Below are 12,119 nucleotides of genomic sequence, written 5' to 3'. Positions count from 1 at the left end.
AATATATATGAGGAGAGAGAGAGATCCTCTGTGTGATCATATGTGTGTGTGTGTGTGTGTGTGTGTGTGTGAGAGAAAGAGAGAGGGAATATATGTGAGAGTATGTGTGGGTGTATGTGAAAGAGAAAGAGGATAAAATATGTGTGGATCCTGCTCCCTCAATCCACAAAATCTCATGGTGACTGGAAATAAAAAAATCTCAGGTTTGGAAGCGGGAGATTTTTTTTAATCCTTATTAGTTTCATTACTGAATGTGATTTCATACATCTGCTGTTTTGAAATATTTTATTGGTGTTTTGGGAAGTTTATAAACATTTTCTATAATGTTTAATTATTAAATGTTCTATTTATCAGCTGTTTTGAAATATTTATTGTTTTATTAGTATGGTTTTACTATTATGATTGATTTGTTTTTTACATGTCTTGATTTTATTGTTTATTGGTACCTTATTTTGTATTTGGTAAGGCTCTGTCTGTGTTCTTATGTCTGACCAAGATGAGGGATTCTGCTAGTTATAGTTTCTGTGTAGAGGTCTATAGCAGTCATGCTTATTCTGTTTTCAATATGAGGTATATTGGTCTTATAGGACTTGATGTAATATTTTCCGTGCTTCTCTTTACTGGGTAGAATTGCTGCTGTTTGAATCCTGGGAGTTAATGTTGTTTTGATACAGTAGATTTGTTTCTTGAGATAAATTGTATTCTTGGTAGGCTGTGATAGCTTTTATTGGATCTATGTAACTATTATCTAAAAATACTGTACATGAGCTATTGAGACAATATAGGACCTGTTTTTAGATGTGAATCTCTGATTTGTAGTTTTAAAAGCTTTTGTACAATATTTTTAGGCATAGATATTTTTGTTCTACAGGTATTTTAAGGCAGCCTGGCTTGTTCTGTTTTCTTAATAAGAGGTGTTCTGTTTTTTTCTTGGCCCTAATGTAATATTTGCAGTGTTGCCTTTTCATAGGTAGTGTTGTTACTCTTTAAGAGCTGGCAGTTAATGTTCTTTTGGTATTGGAGTTTTACTTTAATATAATTGTTTATTCGTGGGCAAGCCCACAGCCAATACATGTTACAATAGGCCTAATGCCATATGAGTTCCAAGAGTCTTTTATGTCTTGGGAAGAGGGCGTTGAGGAAGCAAGACTGCTAGAGTCCTGGGGGCTTGGGGGAGCAGAAGGGGAGAGGGGAATGAGAGAGAGACTGAATCCCCTACTATAAAGTTCACTGCAATTATAACCTATAATGTCAACTTTTCCCAGTGATACCCTGGATAACATGGTTACCACTTGGCACAACTCAATTCAAATCATTGCTAACAAGCTAGCCTCCCTCAAATTGCAAACCACTAAATGTAAATTTAAAGCAAGATGGTACATTCATTCTCTGACTTTACAGAAAAAATCCTTATGTCGAACAGAATCCAGATGGAGAAAAATATCCTACCTTTCCAAATCTGAAAGCCTGCCGCTATACTCTTGTCCAATATAGAACAGCCACCAATCTGGTCAGGAAATCATACTGCAGCAATTGGATCAGAACAGCTATGCATGATTCCCATGAGTTATTTCATATTGTGGACTATATGGTTAACAGCCCCCTGCCCCAACCCCCTGTAAGTCACCTCCCTCCCATCCACTGATACAACTACAAATATCTGTGAATCCTTTGCTTTCTTCTTCAAAATCAAAATTGCCAACCTGTGTGCAGCCTTTCCCACTTACACACCCCCAATTATCAACAACACTCCCATGCTTTGGTCAGACTTTGAATATATCTCTCAGCCCAAAATAATGCACATTATAAGTAAGCTAAATTCATCTTCCTCTCTTTTAAATCCCTGCTCCACCCTTCTTCTCAAGATAACCCATCATGAAATAACTGAATCTCTCTCTAGAATTGTAAATCTGCCACTGATCTGTTACGCGCCCCATCCGCGCCCGTCCCGCGCATGGGCCTGCTCACCTTCATGGTTCCACGGCAGGTCCCGGGTCGGCCTCCCTAGTGGCAGCTGCTAGCACTTCCAGGTCCCGGTGTCCCGCGGCAGCGTTCGCCGGGCCTTCTACTGCGCACCAGGCCTCACACTGGAGCTCGGCGTCTTCGGCGCTTTTGGCCATGCCCCTACGCGTGTGTGCGCGGACCGCCTGGCCTCTTGTAGGGCCAAGGGCGGGACTTAGCTCCGTGGCGCACCCTGATTGATTCTCTGTTATAAGGAAGTCTCTGCCTGCACTTACTTGCCTTGGTAATCGGGTCGGCTTATGCTAGATTGTCTCTGCGCTTGTACTTGCTCCTGTCTTGTTGCAAGTCTCATTCCAGGATCCTTCTGTTCCAGTTCTGTTCCTGCCTTGTTCCTGCTTCCTAGTTCCAGCGTCCTCCTGTTCATGTTCGTCTGTACGTCTCCCCAATTAGTACCTCTGGACTATTTCTCTGGTACTGACCTCTGTTTGCTACTTGACCCATCTGCTTGCCTGCCTGCCTTCTGAACCCGGTCCGTTCCTCGACCTGCCTGCCTACTGCCTGCCTCCTGACTCCAACCTGCTACTCGACTCATCTGTCTGCTGCCTGCCTCCTGACCTCAGTCTGCCTGTGACCTCGTCTGGCCTTCGGTACCTGACCTCTGTTTTGCTGACCATTCCTCGGACTGACTCCTGGACTCTGACCTTTGCCTGCTTGACCTCATCTCTAGATTCTGGCTCTGGTCGTCCTTGTTCCACCTGACCTCCAGTCTCAAACCTGACTGCACTCCCCTTCAGTCTGTGGGCACGCCAGACTTCCACTCTCCCAGGAGACCCTGCGAGGCCCACCTAAGTCCAAGCGGCCCTGGTCCCTATGGGCTCCTCCCGGGGGGACCTCGAGCTTCCAGTGGTGAAGCTCTTCCTAGCCTCTGTCTCCTTCTGTGCTTCGCCCCCTGGGGGCAGTTGCCTCCTGGTCTCTACCAGGAGGCATATCTCCACTGCCACAGGACAAGGGCTCACCCCCGAGCGCAACATGATCTCTGACAACTTCCCGCATCATTCAAACAAACCGTAATTCGATTCCTATTGAAAAAAAACCTTCCAATGATTACAACTTCTGACCAATCTCATCATTCCCATTCCTTGCAAAAATAATTGAAGGCTTGTCCTAAAACAATTGACTGATGACATTGATACTAATTCCATATTAGACCAATACTTAGCTGGCTTCAGAATCTTCCATAACACTGAGGGGTAGATTTTCAAAGGGGTACGCACGTATGATACATGCGTACCCCCCGAAAACCTACCCCAAACCCCCCCTGCGCGCGCCGAGCCTATTTTGCATAGGCTCGGCGGCGCGCGCAAGCCCCGGGACGCGCGTAAGACCTGGGGCTTGCATGGAGGGGCGTGTCGGGGGGCGTGCCGCGAGTGACGCGGCGTTTTGGGGGTGGGCCCGGGGACGTGGCACCGGCCCAGGGACGTGGTCGAGGCCTCCGGACCAGCCCCCGGGTCGGGTGATGGCACGCCAGCAGCCCGCTGGCATGCGCAGATTTACACCTGCTTTCCGCAGGCGTAAATCTGCCAAGAAAAGTAGGGAGGGGGTTAGGTAGGGGAAGGGAGGGGAAGGTGCGGGGGGGGTGGATTTTATAAGATACGCGCGGCTACGCATGTATCTTATAAAATCCAGCATACTTTTGTTCGCGCCTGGTGCACGAACAAAAGTATGCGCGCGCGGAAATTTATAAAATCTATCCCAGCAAGTTTTCTTTTATCCAGCATGGATTCCATGCTTAAGGGCTTTGACTCTGATATATCTTACATGTTAATTCTCCTCGACATTACTTCTGCATTTGACACTTTAAACCATGATATCCTCCTTTCATATCTCACTGAGGTTGGAATTGCAGGTTATGTTCATTCCAGGTTCACCTCATATCTCTGAAATAGACTCCAATAAGTCAGAATTGCCACACCAACTTCATCATGGCATCCCATCACCACTGGAATCCCCAAGGGTTCAGCTTTATCCACTGCATTATTTAACATTTACCTCACCCTACTCTCGGTTACCATTTACTTTGGGACTATATGGTGATACTACACTTTTACTTTCCCTTAAAATCCACCTGGTCTGCTACAATTCACTCTCTGTGTCTCTAATATTAGATCCTGGTTATCTCACAATAGACTAGCTCGTAATCTAAAGAAGACAGAAATTTGATATTTAATCATCCATCAAAATATCCCACTCCAACACATTTGTATCTGACAATCAGATATTTCAGATTTCCCAAAAGTCTCAAAACCTGAGTGCAACAATTGATTCAACACTTTCCATGAAACCATACATTACAACTACAATATAAGTCTTGTTTGCAAAACTGAAAATTACTATGTCATCTCAGACCTTTTCCTAGATCCATCTGACTTCATAACTGTACTGCAGGCAGTCACTGGTATTTTCATCACTAGATTACTGTAACTCCCTATATATGTTGGCCTTCCCCAAAACACCATTCAGGTATTACAGATTATTCAAAATTCCACAGCTCACATCTTAACTGGGACCAATATTCAGGATCACATTACTCCAGTACTATATTCCTTACATTGGCTCCCTGTACATTGGCATATTCTAATTAGCCACCATCATTCATAATCATCTACACAATATTACCTCCCCCTAGTTAAGCTCTACATTAAGATTATACGCTTACAGTAGAAACCTTTGTTCCTCTAGTCAACATCTCCTCGACATTCCTTCTCCATGGCAAACTTGCCTTGCATCTACAAATGAAATAGCCTTCTTGATAACTAGCTCTGTTTTATGGCATTCTCTCCCCCAAAACCTTTGCAGCATTGAAGATCCCCAAAAATTTAGAAAGCCCTCAAAATGTTCCTATTCCTCACTGCTTTTAAACTGCCTGATTGCTAAGACTACCGTGTTGCCATACATCATTTCCCTGGCCTCCTCTTACATTTGGACAAGTTTCTGATCTTCAGCATAACCTTTATCTTTGTACAGCACTCCCATTGCTCCATCAATGTTTGTGTATTAGTCCATTATTTATTGTTAGTTTTCATGTATAGTTTGTACTTGATTTTATGCATGTTTTTATGTATCCCACCCCAAACTTTGAAGGGTATGGGAAATAAGTGATTTTAAATAAATAAATACATAAATAAAACAATTTTACCTGGATAACTTCTTGCTTGCTGTCCCTCTCAAAATGGACTTCATAGAGTTTCTGAGATTCAGGATTCAGCTGGCAGAAAATTATTTAGGATTTATTTGTGCAGACAACATCAGTGCATCTTAAAGTTGATGTCACCATTTCCTTTCCTGATGTTTATATTTCTGCATTTAGAAATAGATTCCACATTGACAGCATTAAAGCAAGCATTGGATTTCATTCGATATAAAGTCTAAATTTGGTGATTATTATGCTTTAGAATATTTCAGTCTAGGTACCTTTCAGAGATCTTGCCCAAGCACTGCTACCTCAGACTGATGTATTTGACCTACTTAGAGTGCACATTGCAAATGGAATACTGATTATTTTCATTTGCGTGCAAAAGCCACTTTATCAAAATCACTTTGCAAATTCATGTTGACTGTGCCCAGTCAAGAGGAACTATAATGGATAACAGCATAATCAGTCCTATACTCACTACCTTTTCCTCTCGGTCTCTCTGTGCAGGTTCAAGGTCACCACACATATTCATTGATCCATACAGCACAGTACATTATTACCCAGCCTGTAAGCCAGTCACAAATAAGCCTCATTCAGTCAGGAAAGGCCAGCAGATGACAGCAATTTGGTAGCTTAGGAGTGTAGACTGCAATCTGAATCAGATATGTCACACACATCTCATGGTATGATTTGTAGGCAATCTGTTGCAGAACAGGATAACATTCCGGAATAAAGTGTCATTTATAGGATGACAGGTTTAGAGTTGGGCACAGTAATTTACAAACCATAATCTGGTTTAGTGTTGCTGCCTGGTCTAGGTCACTCCAAAGAGGCAATTCCAATCCTGGTTTTACCATATTGCAATCACATCAAAAAACAGATTGGGACATTATTATAGTCTTCCAATAAAAACAACATACAAAACATTTAAAAAAAAATGTTGTGGCATGTTGGCATAAAATATGGAAATGTGGATTGTGTCTACTCCACACTAATCATCCACTCCAGATAATTCCTTGCAAATTCCACAATGATTAAAATCCACTGTTCCAATCCACTTTTTAAAGTAATTGTTTGGATTACTGTGGAATGGTTGACACTTCTTGTGTATTTTTTGTGTTTATCTTATTATATCCATGAAGTCCTAGTTTATTGTTTTTTTTTGTTTTGTCTTTTGGTGGGAAGAAAGAGGTTTAGAGAAATTAAAGCAACTCCCAAGATACAATGGCACAAAAGCAGGACTGGCTCAATTTCATTAGACTGATCAGGATTGGGAGAAATGACCCTGAATTGTTTGCTTGAGCAGAGTTGTAGCATGTCTATGGCCAATATGGCCTTGGTCATAGGTGTCGCTACCTAAAAAAACACCCTAGTACTACCAGTGATGTCACCTATCACTTTCCTTTGGAGTGGCACAGCCCTGCCAGAATCACTGGTGAGACTTTATGAGAAGGAAGAAAGGTGAAGTGTGCTGTGGCCCTGCCAGAATCACCATCACAGCCTGAATAGGAGAAGGAATGCCATGGTCCCTGTTGGAATTGTCAGCACAGCCTTAGGAGAAGCAAAAGGAGGAGCAGAATGGCCTGCTCTGTATGGAGCACTAGGCCAGAACTGGATCAGCCCCACTCCCCAAGAAAACGTCATCCCATTGGCCTTGGGGGCTGAAATTGCTGCTGCTATTTCAAGAAGGGGAAAAGTGAGAGATAGCATGTGTGTGAGTGTGTGTGTGTAAAAGAGAGAGTGAGCGTGTGTTTGTGAGAGAATGAGAGAGAGTGTGTGTGTGTATGAAACAGAGATCATGTGTGTGTGTATGTGTGTGAAACTGAGAAAGATCATGTGCATGTAGGAGATAGAAAGTGTGTGTGTGTGTGTGTGTGTGAGAGAGAGAGACAGCATGCGTGTATGTGAGAGATAGCATGTATGTGTGTATGTGAGACAGTGTGTGTGTGTTAAAAAGAGCATATGTGTATGAGAGAGAGAATGTGTGTGTGTGTGTGAAAGAGGAGAAAGTTTGTTTACAACCTTCTTATCTTTCTGCCTGCTAATCCAGCGAATCTGGAAATCAAAGTTCCCTCTATGGAAAGCAGGGGATTTTTAAAATTCTTATTAGTTTTAATTGATGGGTGTTATTCAATGTGTCTATTTTATTGGTGTTCAGAAAATGTTTATATGTTTTTATTTATTGGATGTTATTTTATATGGAAGAGGAATAGCCTAGTGGTTAGAGCAGTGGACTATGACCTAGGAGACCAGGGTTCAAGTCCCACTGTTGCTCCTTGTGACCTTGGGCAAGTCACTTTACCCTCCATTGCCTCAATGTGTTTTGAATTATACTTTTTTGGTGTGTTTTACAACTGTTGATGAAACTTATATTTTTTATTTTATTATTTCATGAGAAAATGGTAATATTTCATTTTTTCCATTGTTGCACTGCATACAAAAAGGGCCCTAATGCGCGTTAAATAGGGTCTAACGCTGGTTGCATGCGCGATACAGTGCAAGCGGGAGGACTTAATGCAGAATAAGGTGTCCTACCGTATTCTGCGATAGATGAACGCACACTAACGTGGAATTTAACATCAGAAATAACGACACTTATTTTTTTGTGGTGCAAGGGAAAAACGTTTTTAGCATGTGCCTGAGGCCATTATTGCAGATTGTGACTATTTTCACTAGGGATGTGAATCGTGTCCTCGATCGTCTTAACGATCGATTTCGGCTGGGAGGGGGAGGGAATCGTATTGTTGCCGTTTGGGGGGGTAAAATATCGTGAAAAATCGTTAAAAAATCGAAAAATCGAAAAATCGAAAAACCGGCACATTAAAACCCCCTAAAACCCACCCCCGACCCTTTAAATTAAATCCCCCACCCTCCCGAACCCCCCCCCAAATAACTTAAATAACCTGCGGGTCCAGCGGCGGTCCGGAACGGCAGCGGTCCGGAACGGGCTCCTGCTCCTGCATCTTGTCGTCTTCGGCCGGCGCCATTTTCCAAAATGGCGCCGAAAAATGGCGGCGGCCATAGACGAAAAAGATTGGACGGCAGGAGGTCCTTCCGGACCCCCGCTGGACTTTTGGCAAGTCTCGTGGGGGTCAGGAGGCCCCCCACAAGCTGGCCAAAAGTTCCTGGAGGTCCAGCGGGGGTCAGGGAGCGATTTCCCGCCGCGAATCGTTTTCGTACGGAAAATGGCGCCGGCAGGAGATCGACTGCAGGAGGTCGTTCAGCGAGGCGCCGGAACCCTCGCTGAACGACCTCCTGCAGTCGATCTCCTGCCGGCGCCATTTTCCGTACGAAAACGATTCGTTGCGGGAAATCGCTCCCTGACCCCCGCTGGACCTCCAGGAACTTTTGGCCAGCTTGTGGGGGGCCTCCTGACCCCCACGAGACTTGCCAAAAGTCCAGCGGGGGTCCGGAAGGACCTCCTGCCGTCCAATCTTTTTCGTCTATGGCCGCCGCCATTTTTCGGCGCCATTTTGGAAAATGGCGCCGGCCGAAGACGACAAGATGCAGGAGCAGGAGCCCGTTCCGGACCGCTGCCGTTCCGGACCGCCGCTGGACCCGCAGGTTATTTAAGTTATTTGGGGGGGGTTCGGGAGGGTGGGGGAGTTAATTTAAAGGGTCGGGGGTGGGTTTTAGGGGGTTTTAGTGTGCCGGCTCACGATTCTAACGATTTATAACGATAAATCGTTAGAATCTGTATTGTATTGTGTTCCATAACGGTTTAAGACGATATTAAAATTATCGGACGATAATTTTAATCGTCCTAAAACGATTCACATCCCTAATTTTCACAGCTATTATCTCGAGATAAAATGAGGCTGTCTATCAGACACACCTACCACACACTCCTTGGCCAATAAAAACACATTTTCTTAACTGGTCTGTCCTCCTCTGGCAAGTTTACTTGTTGGGGAATACTGGATGTTTCAGGTTACTATCCGCAGACAACAACAAGAACTACAACCACTAGAATAGGCAAGGGAAGTGTCAAGCCCTCCTAGGGAAGTCCCTGCACCGGAGCCCAAGCCACTGGCCCTGCAAGGAGAAGGCTGAGGCCCACGCTAGCACTTGGCATGTAGGTGGGCACGGCAGAAAAGATACCGGGAGTGCATCTTTCCTCCATGAGCCTCATTGCTGGGCATGCCAGAGGATTATATGGTTAGCAGGTATGGCCTCAGCCCTCATGCTATCTAGAATTATATGAAGCAATCAGAGGGGATCTGGGTCCCGTCACAGAAAGGTTCATGCTGTGCCAAGCCTCATCAAACTATTGGCCACCCTGCATTTCATGGTATCTGGCTCCTTCCAAATTACAGTAGGGGGTCATCAGGGGCATGTCCCAATCCACTTTTTACGCTGTCTGGCCAGGTCATAACAGCTATATTTGACCACCTTAATCACTTCATAGCATTTCCTCGGGACAGGCAGGACTTGATGGAATTGAAGAGAGGCTTTTATGCCATTTCTCACTTTCCCTGTGTTCTGGGAGCTATTGACTGCACTCATGTAGCTATCATCCCGCCCCATAACTGGGAGGAGATCTTCCACAACGAAAAGCTCTGTTGGCTGGTAGGTAAGAGATGTTTCTTTTTCTATTCCCTCTCTGGCTATGTGTTTATAGCAAATGGTATGGATACAGGGGGCTGTGGGGGATGTAACAGCAACACTTACATGGGGCGCACATCTCCTCTAAAGTCTATGGGGCGCACATCTCCACTAAAGCCTATGGGGCGCACATCTCCTCTAAAGCCTATGGGGCGCACATCTCCTCTAAAGCCTATGGGGCGCACATCTCCTCTAAAGTCTATGGGGCGCACATCTCCACTAAAGCCTATGGGGCGCACATCTCCACTAAAGCCTATGGGCGACGCGCACATCTCCACTAAAGCCTATGGGCGGCGCGCACATCTCCACTAAAGTCTATGGGGCGCGCACATCTCCACTAAAGTCTATGGGGTGCACATCTCCTCTAAAGCCTATGGGGCGCACATCTCCTCTAAAGTCCATGGGCGACGCGCACATCTCCACTAAAGTCTATGGGACGCGCACATCTCCACTAAAGTCTATGGGCGATGCGCACATCTCCTCTAAAGTCTATGGGCGACGCGCACATCTCCACTAAAGTCTATGGGGCGCGCACATCTCCTCTAAAGTCTATGGGCGACGCGCACATCTCCTCTAAAGTCTATGGGCAATGCGCATATGCTGCCTGTAATCTATACCATACTACATAGCAGATGATACAATATAAACGGTAATCCAGGCTGTTTGGTGGGCCGCTATAGTGGGACGACAGTGCAGTGACATACAAAGATGAACAGCTACAAATCCTGGATAATGGACCTCAGAGAGGCTGTTGAGAAGCAGACTACACGTTAGACAGCGAAGGTATGGTATGGGTCCCCTTTCAAAGCAAACACAGGTTACAACTATTCAGACATACTATACACAAGTATTCCAAAATAAAAACAGATGTCCCCTTCCAAGGCTTTATTAAAGCTGTCTTATCTACACTTTTCACTCTGGGTCCTACATCCGCAGCAATTGAGTAGTATGTGCAGAGACTTGTGATCACTGCAGGGCACAGAGAAGGTCAACTCAATCATGGGCAGCTGCTAATTAGCACCTCCAACACCCAGTAAGGCATTGACACAAAGTGGTAGTTGATTACCCATGAGTACCGGTGGGGAAAGGCAACAGCACGCACATGTTGCATATATTCGTTAATGGCTACACACACACATTTTTGATAGGACAATATGTACAGCTCTATTGAGGTACATAGGCAGCGCGCACATCTTCATGAAAATCAATAGGCGGTGCGCACATCTTCAGTAAAATCAATAGGTGGCATGCACAAGTCATCCAGTGCGCACATGTTCCGCATCAATTTTAATTGTCGGCACGCGTAATTGCTATTCGCGCTGATGGGATCAGCTGTGCATGTTACTTACGCGGCAGTGGGGAGGGAAACACGCAAATTGGGCTCCCTTCAAAACGATCGCTGGTCCACTCACTGGGCACCTTCACCATGGCTCAGGCACGTCCTGTTCTCATTCGGAAGCCGAACTTCATGTCAGCCGAGGTTGATATGCTGGTGGAGCATGTCATACGGCACCGGGATCTGCTGTATGGTCCACGGTCTCATACGGTGGGTGCATACAGGAAGGAGCAGATCTGGAGAGGGATCAGGCACACTGTCAACTCCGTGTTCCATTACAATCAGAGTATTGCTGAACTCATGCACAAGTGGAGGGACATGAGGAGACTGGTGAAGCGCAAGCAGGCCAGGCACCTTGCAGAGGGAGAACGGAGCCATATAACCTTCTCATCCTCTGAGCAGCTGATACTGGGTACCATCTCTGAGGCAGCTGTGGGTGGCATTAGCCAGCTTGACACCATGCGCCATGTAGGGCAGGAAGGTAAGCAGAACTACAACATTGTCAACCCCCCTGTAATCCTATCCATGTACCTCCTCATAGTATAGCAGCATAAGTCTTCATATATCTCTACTACCTGGGCAGCTGTACTGTTTCTGAACTGACATACCTCCCGTCTCTGCCTATATGTAAGTACTGATTACTGTTAACCTGTATAGCCAACACTGTGGCCATTGCATGTAGAGCAGTCAGTATCCAGGATTCCAGGCAGGGCTCCTGTACAGATGTATGTACCAAGCCAGCACAGAGGATTGCACTGCTCCAGCTTTGGTACTAGACTAGCAGGACAGCATGCACTAATCTCGTAGGTGTGTGTATGGCGATGCTGTATATATGTGGTCATACAGCAGGCCGTATACGGCAGTATAGTGTAGGGACTGTCTTACAATATTTTGTGGATGTTATTTCTTACGGGCAAGGTAGGCTGTCAGAGTATCTGCTAGTCCACATGGGTAAGCAGACACACAATGCTAGCTTTCCACACTGTCTGCAATGAGAGTGCACAGTTGTTGTATTGGAATTGA

General features: G+C 45.3%; 2 long non-coding RNA genes across 3 annotated transcripts in view; one reads left to right on the top strand and one right to left on the bottom strand.

Moving 5' to 3' along the window:
• Positions 1–12,119, top strand: part of LOC115090607 — a 90,796-nt gene that overhangs the window by 31,925 nt on the left and 46,752 nt on the right. The window lies entirely within an intron of this gene.
• The window catches only part of LOC115090606, a 77,634-nt gene that overhangs the window by 52,996 nt on the left and 12,519 nt on the right, over positions 1–12,119 (bottom strand). For both annotated transcript variants that reach the window (XR_003856428.1, XR_003856429.1), the window contains exons 2-3: positions 11,110–11,332; positions 5,159–5,319 (exon numbers count right to left, since the gene is read on the bottom strand). This is a non-coding gene — a long non-coding RNA (uncharacterized LOC115090606). The remainder of the gene's footprint in view (positions 1–5,158; positions 5,320–11,109; positions 11,333–12,119) is intronic.

Source organism: Rhinatrema bivittatum, chromosome 4, assembly GCF_901001135.1.
Source record: "Rhinatrema bivittatum chromosome 4, aRhiBiv1.1, whole genome shotgun sequence".
Classification (NCBI taxonomy): Eukaryota; Metazoa; Chordata; class Amphibia; order Gymnophiona; family Rhinatrematidae; genus Rhinatrema; species Rhinatrema bivittatum.
This window is presented reverse-complemented; position numbering and strand designations above follow the sequence as displayed.